This window comes from Scylla paramamosain, chromosome 1, assembly GCF_035594125.1.
Source record: "Scylla paramamosain isolate STU-SP2022 chromosome 1, ASM3559412v1, whole genome shotgun sequence".
NCBI lineage: Eukaryota > Metazoa > Arthropoda > Malacostraca > Decapoda > Portunidae > Scylla > Scylla paramamosain.
The window spans coordinates 34761334-34777692 of NC_087151.1; the positions used below are offsets into that span (position 1 = coordinate 34761334).

Genomic DNA, 16359 nt, shown 5'->3' on the forward strand with positions numbered 1-16359 from the left:
AGACTTACTTGGCCTTTCTCTTCTCTCCTAGATTTTTTTTTTTTCATTGACTCAGATTGATATTAAACTGGCAGTTGCTCTTGGCGTCAGAGTTATGCTGCTGCTAGCATCGCGGCGAGGCGGCAGGTGGTATTCACGGACCAGGCACTTAGGTGTCCAAAATGTAGAAGCGGAAGCGAGAGTCTAATGTTTCACGAAAGGGGGCAAAGAAGGTGGTGGGGGCGATGGGCTTAGTGGTGAGGGTTGGGGAGACAGGAGAGTAGCAGTATGCAGGGGTGAAAAAGAGAATAAGAGGAAGGTTTACTCTTTGACCCTGAACAGCTGCTGAATCAAACTAAAAGAAAACAAAAGCAGCGTTGCGCAAGGGACGTGAAGGAACCTGGTTGAGAGTGCGGGGTCGGGCATTTCATCAGCAAGATGCTGGCCCGCCCTCGCCCTGTGACGCAAACACAACAGTGAGGGCGGCGGCTCGTTGGGATGGAGAGGCAGAGTGAGAACCTGAGGTGTTAAGTTTTTTAGTCACTGAATGAAGCAGTATGGTAGTACATCAACAGGCATTTTAATTCATGTGTTCTCTCTTTCAGACCGGCGTGAGACAAGACGTCAAGAAGAGGATCGAGGACATTCGTTTGTTGGAGTCGAGAAAGTCAGCTCGACTCGCAGACCAGGACACAGACTTCGCCAAGCTTGCCGACATGTCTACAGACCGCAAGGAGCGCAAACCTTCGCAGACCATAGACGTCCCAGCACCCACCAGCGGCTTCCAAGGGTGAGGTACGACTGAGGGAGGAGTAATGCAGAAAGTTACAGACTGGACTCCCTACTTATGAGTTTTGTTTACACCTGGGAAGTGAATTATTACAGGAGGGTAGGACAAAAGACCAGGGAGGGAGGAGAAAGAGATGGAGTGGGCAGACAAGAGAGAGAGGATTTGGAGAGTGAGCCTGCAGGGCATTTCGGGCGGGGCTGTTACCCGTCCCCGAGACCCTTGACCCCACCAACCCGTCCCCCCCTCCGCCTCCTCACCCTCCCTTTCCCTCTCCCGTTCTCTCCTCCCATTCCTTCAGCAAGCCAGCTCACCATCTCGTCCTCTGTCGCTCTTCCTCACCTCTCAACATCCCCATCCCAGACTATCCAAATGTTGCTCCTTCACTCTGTCACGTTATGCGCTCATTCCTAACTGGAATTTGAATTTCTGTCCTGTTTAGTTACGTTGTGTGTGTGTGTGTGTGTGTGTGTGTGTGTGTGTGTATGTGTGTGTGTGTGTTTGTTTTATTAGGTATACGTAATGTTATTTAAGGGGTTATTGCTCGCTGCTGTCTACTATCTCTGGTTATTGAGAGAGAGAGAGAGAGAGAGAGAGAGAGGAGAGAGAGAGAGAGAGAGAGAGAGAGGAGAGAGAGAGAGAAAGTCATTGGGTCCGCAGAGAGAGAATGACCGTCAGCGGATTGCGTGCTAATCTTAGATGCGTAACCTGCTTCCACGGACAGGCTAATTCTTCCCCCCCCTCTCTCTCTCTGCTGCTCCTCCTCCTCCTCCACCAGCAATTCTCCTTTCTCTTATTCCACTACCACAACCACCTGAAAAGCAGAAAATGAGAAAGGGAGACTGATAAAAAAAATCAGCCGTCCAACACAAGGCAGTTCTCGTCTCCGTTGTCAGCGTCACGTGAGGTCCATCTTGGTGATGACGTGGCCTCGTTGAGAGAGAGAGAGAGAGAGAGAGAGAGAGAGAGAGAGAGAGAGAGAGAGAGAGAGAGAGAGAGAGAGAGGAGAGGTGAGAGAGAGAGAGAGAGATCCGGGGGGGTTGCTGTTCTGTGCCTACCTTCAGAACACCGTGTATTTGTCAAGTGCTGTCCTGCGTATCTCTCAGTAACCCGACAAGGATGACTGAAGTAATGGTGGTGTACGACGTGAACAAGCGAGCTACGCACAGAACCATACATATACTTGACGGTTCCTGGTTTGTTTTTGCAGTGGAGTCAAAGTTACTTTTGCGATGCTTTAACCGGAAGAGCCGCGACACTTGACCATGTATCGAGTGCAGGACTTAGTATGCATTTTTTCCGCTTCGCCTCCACAATGAAGGGGACACAAGTGAGGAAAAGGGAGGATGAGAGAAGAGTTTAGGCTGAGATGTCGTGGCAGGGGTATGTACTGGTGGTTTCAGGAGGGGATGGAGGGAGGGTACAGGTGTTAGAGGGTTGGGGCAGGTGTGCAGGTGTGTAGGGTACAGGTGTGAGTGGTTGGGGGCAGGTGTGTGTGTGTGTGTGTGTGTGAGAGAGAGAGAGAGAGAGAGAGAGAGAGAGAGAGAGAGAGAGAGAGAGAGAGAGAGAGAGAGAGAGAGAGAGAGAGAGAGAGATTCACTTACGGTCGTCTGCTGGTCACCCAGCCGTTCCCCTATGGAAAGAACTCAGAGCTCATAGTGGCTGATATTTGGGTAGGACTGAGACCACTTATACACCCGACAAACCGGGACAGCGGTGTGTGTGTGGTGGTGGGGGGGGGGGGGTGGTTAGCGGCAGGTGGCGAGGGTGAGGAGGTGGAGGCATGCGGAAAGTGTGATAGGTCGTGTTGGCTAGGGCAAGGAAAGTGCCCCTCGAAGACTGAACGTGTGTGTGTGTGTGTGTGTGTGTGTGTGTTTGTGTGTGTGTGTTCGAAGTAGGATTATTTCGTTTTCCTCCTCCTCTTCCTCCTCCTCCTCTACTTCGGGGCATGGCGGCAGTGATGGCAAGTGTGGGGGGGCGGGGTGGGAAACGAAAGCGCCACAGTAGTTGTGACGACTTAATGGTGATAGAGGAGGCGTGACGTGTGGCCCTTGGAATAAACCTCTGGGCCGAGAGACCCTCTATCATTAACGCACCCGTGACATTCTGCAGGGAGGAGGAGTTGTAGGAAGCAGTGGCATGGTGATTTCCCCTGCCTCGCCTTGACGTCATGGGAAAGAATGCTAATCATTAATTCAATCACTTGTTAGGCCAAGAAGAAAATAAGAGGATAAGGCGTCGCGGTGCGTGATCGGAGAAGCTGCACGCTACTCAGACTCCTGCTCCTCCTCCTAATGCTCCTCTTCGCGTTCCTGTTGCTCCTCCTCCTCCTCCTCCTCCTCCTCCTCGAGTATGGAAAGTTATTGAAAAAAAGCCTTTTACTCCAGCCGAACCTTCATGTTTGTAACAAAGCCTGCAGATGGTTTATTCTGCCCGTAATGGCCTCCTCACCACGATAGACACAGTCCTGCATTGATCCTACACCTCCGTAAATTAAACAGAAAATAACAGTTAAGTGCACGTGGGGCAACTTTTTTTTTTTTTTATGTAGGAGGGACACTGGCCAAGGGCAACAAAAATCCAATAAAGAAAAAGCCCATTGAGATGCCAGTTCCTGAAAGGGGTCCAAAGCGGTAGTCAAAAATTGAAGGATAAGTGTCTTGAAACCTTCCTCTTGAAGGAATTAAAGTCATAGGAAGGGTGGAAATACAGAAGTAAGAAATACTTACCTGTAAGTAAGAGATTAGATACAGTAGGTAATTAAACATTTGGGGAAATCAGACTTAATGATAAGATGCATTAAAAATGTAGCAGTGAAGAGTTATTACACAGATAAATATAAAGGGGTGAAAATAATATTTAAAGAAGAGTTGATAATAGATAATGTGAGAGAGTAAGAATGTAAATTGATTGAACAGCACAGAGTGGAGGAGCCGGAGAGGTATAGATAGGGAGGGAGCAGTGGAATAGAGGCAATAGATAGAATACGTCCCTTCAAGGCCAGTCAGTGGAAGGGGGAATGTGGAGAGTGAGGGGAGAGGGACGTGGGGATTGATAATCATGGTGTTAAGTTGCTCTTTATCCTGGTGTGTGTGTGTGTGTGTGTGTGTGTGTGTGTGTGTGTGTGTGTGTGTGTGTGTGTGTGTGTGTGAGTGTGTGCATCACAAGCGGTATCACGATCTCGGGTCAATGACCTGTTCTACTTTGCGCGCGCATGTGTGTGTATGTGTGTGTGAAGGAAGACGTGTGGGTGCGGAATTACACACACACACACACACACACACACACACACACACACACATAGAGAGAGAGAGAGAGGGGTCATTGGCCTTTCACAGTGCCATCATCGACTCCCTCCCCTCCACACCACCTATGGCACACTGACCTTGGCATTCATCTACCCCCTTTTCTATCCCACTCCACTGCCTCGTTCTCCTTGTCTTTCACCCATCCTCTCCCTTGTCCTCTCCTTGGTTGAGTTCTTCCCGTGTCTCCCCATCCCTGTCCTCTCCGCCTCACTCAAGTGGGTCGTTTTTAGTGTCAAGTCTTGTCATGTCGTCAGTAAGTAGCACGAGTCTGGTTCTTCGTGACTCAGGAAGCTCCACGAACACAGGACGGCCAGGAGAAAAAGGTCCCGTCCTCCGCTGCATGACTTGTGGCGACGCATCAGGTTCTATTGTGTCGTTTTGGACCATACTATGAAACACTTGTTCAACTTTTTCGTTAAGGAGAGTTTATCATATCATCGGTGTCTTCTAGTATGGAACTCAACCTCCCTTCACTCAGCGGGAAGATGGTTCTACTCGCCCTGCTGCTGGGACGCGAGGCAGGCGTTTATTTGGCAGAGGGAAGGAGTCCGCAGCGTGACAAGAGCATTAAACATTTATCAGGGTACATACTTAGAAAAAAAAACCGGGGAAGCTCCGTCAGGCGTGAGTGAATAGGTCAGGCTTTGTATCTATTTGTACACCCCTTGTACGTAACTCTCTCTCTCTCTCTCTCTCTCTCTCTCTCTCCTTCTCTCTCTCTCTCTCTCTCTCTCTCTCTCTCTCTCTCTTCTCCTCTCTCTCCTCCTCTCTCTCTCTCTCTCTCTCTCTCTCTCTACCCCCTCCCCTATCCCCATACTCTCCCCTCCTCCCCTCTCCCCTCCCTTCCTCCATCCCCCACCCCCTTATGTAACTATCGAAATTATCGTTGGCCGTGAGTGCCGCGGGCTCGGGAGCACCTGTGCCTAGTCCTCCCACCTGTCCTGTCCTCACCTGTATGTACAATACGTACCGGCCGGCGTGACGTCAAGGGGGAATGCACCGGCTTACTAAACACATTATCCGGGTTTTTTTTGCCTTTTTTTTTTATCTGTCTGCTTATCTTCTTTATCAAGGTCGCGGGGGACTATCAGAGAAGCGATATAGATTGCAGTTATCTGGCATGTGTGTGTTTTGGAGCAGTGGGTAACCTTGATTACATAAGAGTGTGGGGTGGTAGTGGTGGTGGTGGTGGTGGTGTGGGTGTAATGTGTAGTGTAATGTGTAATGTGAGGGTGCATTAAGGAAGTGGGTTTAATACAGGTGAATGGACGATGGCTTATAGGAGAGGGAAGGTATAGGTGGAGGGAGAGAGGAGGATGGGGAAATGAGAGTTATGTGAAACGGGAGGGGGGAAGGGGGTAATGTGATGGTGGTATTGTCATGAACGCCATGTCTGCTCTGATGACACCAGGGCAGGTCACTGACCACTCCTTCTCTCCTCCCCTGTGTCCCTCCCTCCTTCCCTCAGCAGAAACAATCTATACACACGAGAATTGATTACATCGCCCTTCCGAGAAAGTAAACACAGATTCAGGCGACAGGTTCACAGTGACGGAGAGGAATACACGTACAGAAGATCAACTGCTATGTACATAATTTTACTGGCTATCTAATTACATCCTAGAATGAGCTTCACTTATTCTGCACATGTTAGCGAAACACTTGAGAGCAGATGATCCACTAGCCAAGGTAGCGTCTTGCCTAGTGCTGCCGTCACTGAGGCAGGTCAGGTTGAGATACGCTATGTTGTGTTAGATTAAGTTAGGTTATAATATATCCTCTCCTAGAAATGACCCTTTGCGTGGTGGTCTGGTCTCTGTGTTTCTACGTCATCCCTATCCTCAAGTTTCCACATATACACATTTCCTTCCTCGCCCTCCTTTGTCTCACGAATGTAATACGTACTGTAGGTAAAAATGTCTAATCTGAAAATAATGTAGACTAACCGATATCGTAACTTAACATTATTTCTTTTGTGCTTTTTTTTCCTTGTTCAGATTTTGTGACATGTTTTCCCAGTAGTCTTGCCCTGTGTCAGCATTTCCTGTCACGTTTCTCTCTCTCTCTCTCTCTCTCCTCTCTCTCTCTCTCTCTCTCTCCTCTCTCTCTCTCTCTCTCTCTCTCTCTCTCTCTCTCTCTCTCTCTCTAGTATTTTGCCTCCCATGTCATGATATACATCATGTACCAACACATGTCCTTCGTCAGGAATCATTGCAGTGCCCATCCATGTCCTTTGCCAGCCTGTATGCCCATGTTGCAGTCTCACCAATATGGTCATTGTATGGAGTACTCGTATGGCCGTTCATGTCCCCTTTGCTTCCTTTCCTCTGATACTCCAGTATGTCCTGTTATGAATTACTTCCATGGCTCTGTTTGTTCCTTTACTTTCTCTATTCTTTATGTCCCTTTATACCCCTTCCTCCTCCTGACGCTGCCTCTTTACCCACTGCCTCAGATCCCGAAAGCGCCGCAGCTCCCGCACGGAGGAGGACCAGATGGACGAGTGCGCGGCTGCCATGGTGTTGATGAAGCTATCCTGCTCCCCCTCGCTCTCCCGTCCTGCCCGATGGGTGAGTATTGTTAATACAGACCCACCGTTCTGCTCCAGGGCCTTTCTTTATTCAAATGAAGGGCACGGGGCGGTGAAAGAAGGTTGGTTAACTAGGGAGTTACTTCAGTGGATGACAAAGATGATGAGTTGTAGTGATTGGTGATACAAGTTAACTGTTTGTATGGTGATTTGTACAGTAGTGCATTACTCAAGAATATTAAGTGTGTGTGTGTGGTGTGGTGTGTGTGTGTGTGTGTGTGTGTGTGTGTGTGTGTGTGTGTGTGTGTGTGGTGATGTGCCTTTGGACTAGACTGCTACACATTTCGGCATTGTCTCTCGGTTACATTTTTAACAAGTTCTGTTAGAAGCTATCAGGATTTTCAAGATTTAAGGATTCTACATCATTAGTGAGAACAGTATCCATGAAAACTTGATCCATCATCTCCGTGGCCGTTGAAAGTTATTCATATGAAAGTCCAAAGCATTTCGAAATAAGGGCTTTTGTCTTTCCCTTCTTCTTCCTCCCTCCGTCTTCACTCTTCCTTCCCGAGGCCCTTCCCAGGGCACACGTTCCTGGAGGGTGACCATGTATCTGCCTGGTAAGGGTGGCGCTCATGTATTTCGTCACGTCACGTTACGTCACGTTAATTTACTCACAAGGTCTCACACACACACACACACACACACACACACACACACACACACACACACACACACACACACACACACATTTTGTACAGCTTTTTTATTTTTTATTTATTTATTTATTTATTTTATTTTTGTTTACATCAAAGACCCTTAACTCAAATTAATTCCAAATGAATCTTGCCTCATTCCGCCCCTTTCATCTGATCCTTCCCTACCCATTCACCCATTATACCACACCCACCTCAACCCACACACTTCTCATTCCAAGGAGGCTCTATTGAATATAAATACCCTTGGTTCATTTCCTTTCCGGTCAGTTCAGCCCCTGGTCCCCCTGCCTCGCTCCAGCTGCAAAGGATGGTGCTTTTGGTCCTCAACTTGAATCTTGCCTTGATCACGTCCTGCCTGTTGGTATATCTCTCCTCAGCTACATAGTTAAGTATCGATCCTGGCCTGATGTGGGGAGGAGGAGGAGGAGGAGGAGGAGGAGGAGGAGGAGTGGTACTTGGAGATTACCAGAGAGAGAGAGAGAGAGAGAGAGAGAGAGAGAGAGAGAGAGAGAGAGAGAGAGAGAGAGAGAGAGATGGATGGGATTAAATAGAGGGAGAGTGGCTGAGGGATTAATTGGATATCTTGTGTGTGTGTGTGTGTGTGTGTCTGTGTGTGTGTGTGTGCGTGTGTGTGTGTGTGTGTGTGTGTGTGTGTGTGTGTGTGTGTGTGTGTGTGTGTCGAAAATACGAGGTTTTTAATTCAGCTTGGGATCCCTGTTTTTTTTGGATAAAGGTGAGGGTTTCATCTTATTGAGTGAGTATGCACGATATCCCTGAACTGAAACTCTCTCTCTCTCTCTCTCTCCTCTCTCCTCTCTCTCTCTCTCTCTCTCTCTCTCTCTCTCTCTCTCTCTCTCTCTCTCTCTCCTCTCTCTCCTCTCTCTCTCTCTCTCTCTCAGCCATGTGCCGGTGGTGACAGGGTGACGCCGTTGCATAAGGATGAGGCGGAGGAGGGTGGTTCAATTAAATGATCAAGAGAAAGGAGTCGGTGGTTGAAGTGACGTTGTGATAGCAGAGGTATGACAAGACATGACGGGCGTGGCACGGGACAGCCGAGTGAAACATGGGGGGAGCTTTGATGTAAACAGGGAAAGGGAGCATAGCGGATCAAGGAGAGAGAGAGAGGAGAGAGAGAGGAGGAGAGAGAGAGAGAGAGAGAGAGAGAGAGAGAGAAGAGAGAGAGAGAGAGAGAGTTGGGGTAGGAACTAGGAAGGAAAGGTGGCAGAGTAACAGGTTGGGCTGGGAAGGAAAAGAAGAGGGGGCAGCAGTTCAACTTTAAGGCGTGACACGGTTGCATGAATCAGCTGGTGGGGGCTGCTGCCAGAATCACCTCGGCCGGAGGAGGAGGGGAAGAGGAGACAGAGGGGGAGGAGAAGAGGAAAAAGGTGGAAGTGCAGAAGGAAAGTTGAGGTCCTTTTGGTGGGTAAAAGGAAGGAAACGACAGGAGGGAAGGAGGAAAGGATGACGACCAAAGGGGAAGGATTGAAAAGAGGGAAGCAGAGAGAGAGAGAGAGAGAGAGAGAGAGAGAGAGAGAGAGAGAGAGAGAGAGAGAGAGAGAGAGAGAGAGAGAGAGAGACCGCCACGTCCCACATATTCAAGTCTCGTATATTTGGTGGCTTGGTTCTGAATTGGCACGAGATGACGAATTTAGCTTCCATGCAGTTCACCAGGCCTCTCTCTCTCTCTCTCTCTCTCTCTCTCTCTCTCTCTCTCTCTCTCTCTCTCTCTCTCTCTCTCTCTCTCTCTCTCTCCTTGTTTGTCTCATCATCATCATTATCATCATCGTTATCATCATCATTATCATCATAATTTATTAAGTGCCCACGCACTTATCATCATCATTTATTAAGCCTCCGCGCGCGCACACGCACGCACGCACGCACACAACTGTAGAGGGACGTAATGAAGAAAGTCTTGCATCGCCCTTCCCTTCAGTTCTGCGGGTGGAGGCGAGAAAAAGCGAGGGAGACTTCACAGTTCCTCACATGAATTGCGTAACGTTTTAAAAAATCTCTCGGACACCGCCATTGTGTAGGAGAGCTTAAGGCGTGAGTGAATTGGCTTCTCGCGGGTCGCATTTGTGTAAGGATGAGAGAAATCAGTGTGTTGGATTCCCCGCTCCTGGCATGCATGATGGAGCTAGCCGCTGCGGTGTCCTTCGAGGCGACGGCAGGAACCTGGAAGGCTGGCTGTTACCTCCAGTGTGCTGAGAATGTATGTTACCAGAGAGAGAGAGAGAGAGAGAGAGAGAGAGAGAGAGAGAGAGAGAGAGAGAGAGAGAGAGACTGGCAATCCTTCCGCTGCCCATCTCTTATTTAATACAATTTGTGGATGAGCCTTGCCTCAAACGAAGAGCCGCGTTAGGGAGAAAGAAAAAGGGAGTTGTTATCACGACGTCACTGTGCTGTGTGTTTCCGTGGCGCCCTCGGTGGAGAGGAGTCGCGGAGGCGAGGTGTGAGGCTCTTCACGGACGCCAGCTCAGGTTAGCTAGGTGAGGCAAGGCGAGGAAAGGCTACTGCGTCATAGCCAGAGGAGGGCTCTCTGTGTGTTATTGTTGGTTGTGTTATTGGTGGTGGCGGTGGAAAAGTGGTGGCGGTCTTCCGAGGACACGTGGTCGCGATGCTTGCCTCCGTTTCCATGGCACCAGGATCGAGGCAGGATATTCTTCAGTGTCATAGGTCAGAACGGCGTGGAGCGGTTGCCTGGGTCACCGTGTTGGATATGTTGAGTGATGGCTGTGCGCACACACACACACACACACACACACACACACACACACACACAGGCGCGCGCGCGCGCGAGGGTAGCATTGGTGGATATTCGCTGTTGTCACACTGCTAAGTCGCAACTCCTGGACTTACGTGAGTAGTGATTCCCTGCCGAGTGAACTGGGGATACAGCGTGAAATAAAAAAACTCTCTCTCTCTCTCTCTCTCTCTCTCTCTCTCTCTCTCTCTCTCTCTCTCTCTCTCTCTCTCTCTCTCTCTCTCTCTCTCTCTCTCTCTCTCTCTCTCTCTCTCTCTATATATATATATATATATATATATCATGCTGAGGTGACTTTGTGACGCCTTAAATCGCGTGGATGGGACGTTTTCCCGATGTTGATGCTGCCCCCTTGACTGAGGGATGGGCAGGAAGAAAGAGGATGAAAAGAACAGAGCAGAGAGAGAGAGAGAGAGAGAGAGAGAGAGAGAGAGAGAGAGAGAGAGAGAGAGAGAGACAGAGAGAGAGAGAGAGAGAGAAAGGGGATGGGGGGAAGTCCGTGGCGCTGGAGGGGTGGCAGTGTGAGGCAGGTCAAGGAGGGCTGTGACGCGAGCGCTCCACGCACAGTACGGCTTTAACTTGAACTCTGAGCACGCGCGGCCTGCCAGGACTCGGGTGCGAAAGGTGCCAAGGACTGCCATGACAGCCATGCCCTCCTCTCTGCATCCCTTTGTCCCTGCAGACCTATCTTCAAAAAGCTGCCTTACTGTCTTCCCTCCAACCTCTTCCCGATTATTTTCTGCAGTTCCTTCCTCCCCCTCACTCTCTCTTTCCATCCCATAAACTCCATCCTTCATCATAGCACCTCATTCCATCCTGACATCCCTACTCTTGTCCTCAGTAGCTCACTTCCTGGTCTCTTCTTAGTAAATGTGTCTTGTGTCATTCACGGCTTTCATATTCTGCGGGGGCCTGCGTATCCTCCAGTGTCTAGAGCATTATAGGGCACATGTCGTAGGCGTGACATCCGTGTGATGATAACGAACAGCACAACGCCATACACTTTATTTCTTTCTAATCATCATGTCTAGGATAGAAGTGCGCGTTCAAAGCCTAAAGTGTTCACCCTTCAACCTTCAGAACATGTGGAGCAACAAAAATCCAATAAAAAATAAAGCCCACAGAGATGTCAGTCCCCAAGCAGGGTCCGAAGCGGTAGTCAAAAATTGAAGGATAGGTGTCTTGAAACCTCTCTCTTGAAGGAATTCAAATCACAGGAAGGTGGAAATACAAAAGCAGGCAGGGAATTGCAGAGTTTACCAGAGAAAGGGATGAATGATTGAGAATAATGGTTAACTCTTGCATTAGAGAAGTGGACAGAATAGGGGTGAGAGAAAGAAGAAAGTCTTGTGCAGCGAGGCCGCGGGAGGAGGGGAGGCATGCAGTTAGCAAGATCAGAAGAGCAGTTAGCATGAAAATAGCGGTAGAAGATAGCTAGAGATGCAACACTGCGGCAATGAAAGAGAGGCTGAAGAGCCAGCTAGAGGAGAGGAGTTGATGAGACGAAAAACTTTTGATTCCACCCTGTCTAAAAGAGCGGTATGGGTGTAACCCGCCAGACATGTGAAGCATACTCCTTACATGGACGGATAAGGCCCTTGTACAGAGTTAGCAGCTGGAGGGGGAGAAAAACTGGCGGAGACGTCTCAGAACACCTAATTTCATCGAAGCTGTTTTAGCTAGAGATAAGATGTGAAGTTTCCAGTTTAGATTATAAGAAAAGCACTGACAGAGAATGTTCAGTGTAGAAGAGGGAGATAGTTGAGTGTCATTGAAGAAGAGGGCATAGTTGTCTGGAAGGTTTGTGTCGAGTTGATAGATGGAGGAATTGAGATTTTGGGGCATTGAACAATACCAAATTTGCTCAGCCCCAATCAGAAATTTTAGAAAAATCAGAAGTCAGGCGTTCTGTGGCTTCCCTGCATGATATGTTTACTTCCTGAAACACTTAATACTTAGTAGCGTTATAGTCTAACAATATCCTGCTCGGAGGTGAGGATGCCGAGACACACACACACACACACACACACACACACACACACACACACACACACACACACACACACACACACACACACACACACACACACACACACACACACACACACACACACACACACACACGGAGAGAGGGAGACTTGTTCCTGGGGATGTGTAGGCGTCACCATGAATCTACTCCATTATAGCGTGTGATAAATATAATAATCCTCAATTCCCGCCACCCTCGTGTGTGCGATGCAAGCAGTAGAGAGGCGGCGAAGAGCCTAGTGGCTGCAACATGCACCGCGTTAAAGCGTTGCTGGGCCTCCCCTACTTCCCCCTCGACCTGCCACACACACACACACACACACACACACACCACACACACACACACACACACACACACACACACACACACACACACACACACACACACACCACACACACACACACAGTTGAGTTGCCAGGGTTACGTTGCTGTAGCTGGTGCTTCATTTGTTAGTCAGCGACCCTCCTTAGATGCTGCTGGGACAACATGTACTCATCGTCATATATAGTTCTAAACACATAATGCTCGAGGAAACGGCCAAATTATTTATTTATTTATCTGTTTATCTTGGTGTCGCGTACGTTTAAGATAGCTTTCATTTTTTGTCGTGTGTGTGTGTGTGTGTGTGTGTGTGTGTGTGTGTGTGTGTGTGTGTGTGTGTGTGTGTGTGTGTGTGTAGAGAGAGAGAGAGAACTGAGTGTGTGTCGTGTTTACGGGATGAACTTTGTGCTCTTGAGTGAGGAACGGGACCGAGTTGGCTTATGCGTGGAGTGCGAGGGGAGCAGGGCAGGGATCAGGCTATTAAGGCGTGTGCCCGGAGCTGAGCTGATCACCTGAGTGGGCGGTGTCCCCACTGGCCATGCTGATGAGGCGCAACGGGTCAAGAAGGAAAGGCGGTGGAGTGTGTGCGGGGATGTGAGTGTGGCTAGCGTAGTTTGCGTTAGGGGACACTGACCCTCCTAAGAGAGTGACCTCGAGGCAGCTGGCTCCACACCACTAACGGGAGGAGCGTATATTGCGGGATTCTCTCTCTCTCTCTCTCTCTCTCTCTCTCTCTCCTCTCCTCTCTCTCTCTCTCTCCTCTCTCTCTCTCTCTCTCTCTCTCTCTCTCTCTCTCCCTTCATTTCATAATGTTTGAAATTATTATAACGTCAAGAATGAATAACGAGTGATAGCGGCTTTTACTTTTTTTTTTTGTCTTCATACAACAACAGCAACAAGAACCTACTACTACTACTACTACTACTACTACTACTACTACTACTACTACTACTACTACCAGAGGGGCGGGCGTGGGGTGAGCAGCATGGTGGATGTCAACGTGGCGACAAGTAACCCGGGCTGCTATTAGTTCCAGCAGTTAATTACAGTCGGGTCACGGCAGAGGGAGGCGGTGATTATGGCCCAGTCTACCTCCCACCCTTTGTCCGCCTCACACCCTACCCACACCCACCCGAGGTCGTGGCACTGCTGTGGGGATAACGCGTGTGACGGTCGTGCCTCCCTTCCCTCTCTTTGCCTCTCATCCCCAATTATGTTGTCTTCTCATCTCTCTTCCTCCCTCCCTCCTGTTCCAGCTCATGCCGCTCCCACTGCTTGCTTGTCGCTTGCGCTGTTTGTGTCTGATGTTTATTTATGATAAGGAGTGCACTGTGTGTTTGGCTAAGTATTGGCTGTCTGCAATTATTAAGGGCCGCGCTTCTGGGGTTCATTAGTTATGACTCATTATGAATAGTGAAGTCAGCAGGATTCTCATCAGTCCTGCTTCCGGTAGTGTCGTGTAGGGTGAGTGTGGTGATCTGTGGTGTGTCCTCATTGGTGGACGGCGGCCTCGTCCTCCCCTCCCAGCACGGCCAGGGCAGCAGCCACTCTATCATTACTGTCATCACCAGCCTCATTCCCTTCATAATAGAGGAGGTGGAGCTGGCTGTATTTGACATGCAGTGCAACATGGAAAAGGAAAGTATGATTATATACTGTATGTTGTTACATTGTAACAGTCGCTGTAGTTTTCGTTCTTGGTCGCGTGTTTTTATCACCGTCTGCTGCTAGATGTATTCATTCCATAGGGAATGCTCTGCCTCCCTATGGAATGAATACATCAATCGTCTGGAGACGGTGTTCCCGCGGGCGCAGGCTGTCTCCCGCTCCCCGCGGCCCGGAATAAGGTCTTCGCGTAGCCCACTTTCACGTCCATTAAATCCCATCCGTCGTCATTTCCTCGACACCACAACACGGATTCTCTCAGATGAATTCAGCTTTCGCAACGCCGTTTGCTTTTGCGGTCCTCAGCGATTAACGGTGAAGCGGCTGCTGCCTACCGGGGGCGAAGCCGCTCCCGCTATATTGCGAAATGGGGAAATAGTGTTTGCCCCTCGGAGGGAGCCGCCGTTATATAGGACGTGGCGGGGTCGTGCCCGTGACGAAGTATGGCGTGCGTGTCCCATTTGATGGCGGGGAGAATTCTTCTCAGGTTGGCTGTTAAGTGGAGTGAATATACCTGAGCGGCGAGGGAAGCGGTGCCGGACGTGTGTTCATCTTCGGCGTGTGAGGCAATCCTCGCTCGAGCTTGAATCACCTGCGAGGAGGAAGGGAAGGAGGCAGGCGCTTCACTCTCACTTCCGCCATGGAATGCCTCCCAGACTCACGGCACAAAGGTGGCCCGTTATCCCTCAAGCATTCAGGTACATTACCGAAGGTGAACGATCGTGCTTTGCATAACACCGCCAGGCAGGGCTGCTCTTTCACCTATTCTTGTGGGAATATGCTGTTATCTACCATTCCTCATCGTATTTTGAGAGGGAGGGAGAGGTGGTATGCACACACACACACACACACACACACACACACACACACACACACACACACACACACACACACACACACACACACACACACACACACACACACACACACACACACACCAATAAAAGCTGTACAATCTCGCGCCAACCACACAACGCTGTCATTGCCTGCTCACAAAACCAAGCGTGAGTCAGCTTAACGCAATCCGGGTCTGCTTGTCATCATTAATTCGCAGCTTTACACTGTTTCTTTCTCTCAGACGCTGTCCAGACTGCGATATGTTGCCGAGACTTTTTCTCCACAATCTGATTCGCTCTGTTAAATTTCAAACGCCAGATAGAGAGAAAAAAAAGCTGTAAGCATTGAATATACATTCTTTGCGGTATTCATGATATTGTGTTTCTTTTTAAAAAGTATCTTTCGACGCTACACTTTTAAAATGTTCGCTTTATATTGGCTTTAAAAATATCTATAAAGGTAGAAGGCAGGAACTACATTTTTATTGGTGTGTGTGTGTGTGTGTGTGTGTGTGTGTGTGTGTGTGTGTGTGTGTGTGTGTGTGTGTGTGTGTGTGTGTTTTCCTCTCTCTTGGTATTAATAGCAAGAGAGAGTTTCATCGCGGCTGTTGTTGTTTTTATCTTGTACCCAAAGAAGGAAAAACAGGTTTGGCAGCGAACACCCCGCCAGGAAACGATTGGTGGGTTGGGCGCCCTCCCACCCTCCCGCATGAAAAAGACGCCACTGGAGGGGATGGTGGGGCTGAGATGGGGATGGGGAGGGATAGTATATGCACCTGTCGGGGGAAAGTACTATGTGTTGTCTGTAGGTCACGTGTGTGTGTGTGTGTGTGTGTGTGTGTGTGTGTGTGGTAGGTGAAGTGAACAATGAACTGCATCACTATTCTGCCTGGCCTTCCATTCATCACCTATACATCCCTCTCCACCCCTAAAGACACACCCTGAGGTCCTTGACGGGTTGCTGTTTCCTGGTACACGTGTCCCATGACATCACATTAAGGGAGGACTTATTTGTGTGTTCCTTCTCCGCGTTTTCTTTTGTGACGCATCAAAGACTGGTGGTAGTGGTGACGCCGATTCTAGTACGCATCCCCTCCCTTTCTCTCTCTCTCTCTCTCTCTCATGCCTCAGTCCCTTCGTCCTTCCCTCCCACCCACCTGTCTTCCCTCCCTTCCCTTAACTCATCTGCTCGCTTCCCTTCCTTCCTTTCCTCTCTCCCTCTAAACTCCCTGCCTCTCTCCCTTCGTTCCATCTACGCAGCACTACGCCATTGCTTCTACTCCTCCCTGCCTCCCCTCGTCCCCCGTGTCGCTCTTTAATGCGCGGTTGTTGCTGCTGCTGCTCTGGTGGTGGTGGTGGTGGTGGTGGTTATCATTTCCCGGTATGCATTCTAGGTCGTCGTTTTACACACACACACA

General features: G+C 49.3%; 1 protein-coding gene across 3 annotated transcripts in view; it reads left to right on the top strand.

Annotated features, from left to right (window-relative positions):
* Positions 1 to 742: 742 nt before the first annotated feature.
* LOC135104575 (zinc finger protein 704-like) overlaps positions 743 to 16359 on the top strand; it is a 105538-nt gene continuing 89921 nt past the window's right edge. For all 3 annotated transcript variants that reach the window (XM_064012131.1, XM_064012132.1, XM_064012133.1), the window contains exons 1-2: positions 743 to 769; positions 6530 to 6642. The gene's annotated coding sequence lies outside the window, so the exon portion shown is untranslated. The remainder of the gene's footprint in view (positions 770 to 6529; positions 6643 to 16359) is intronic.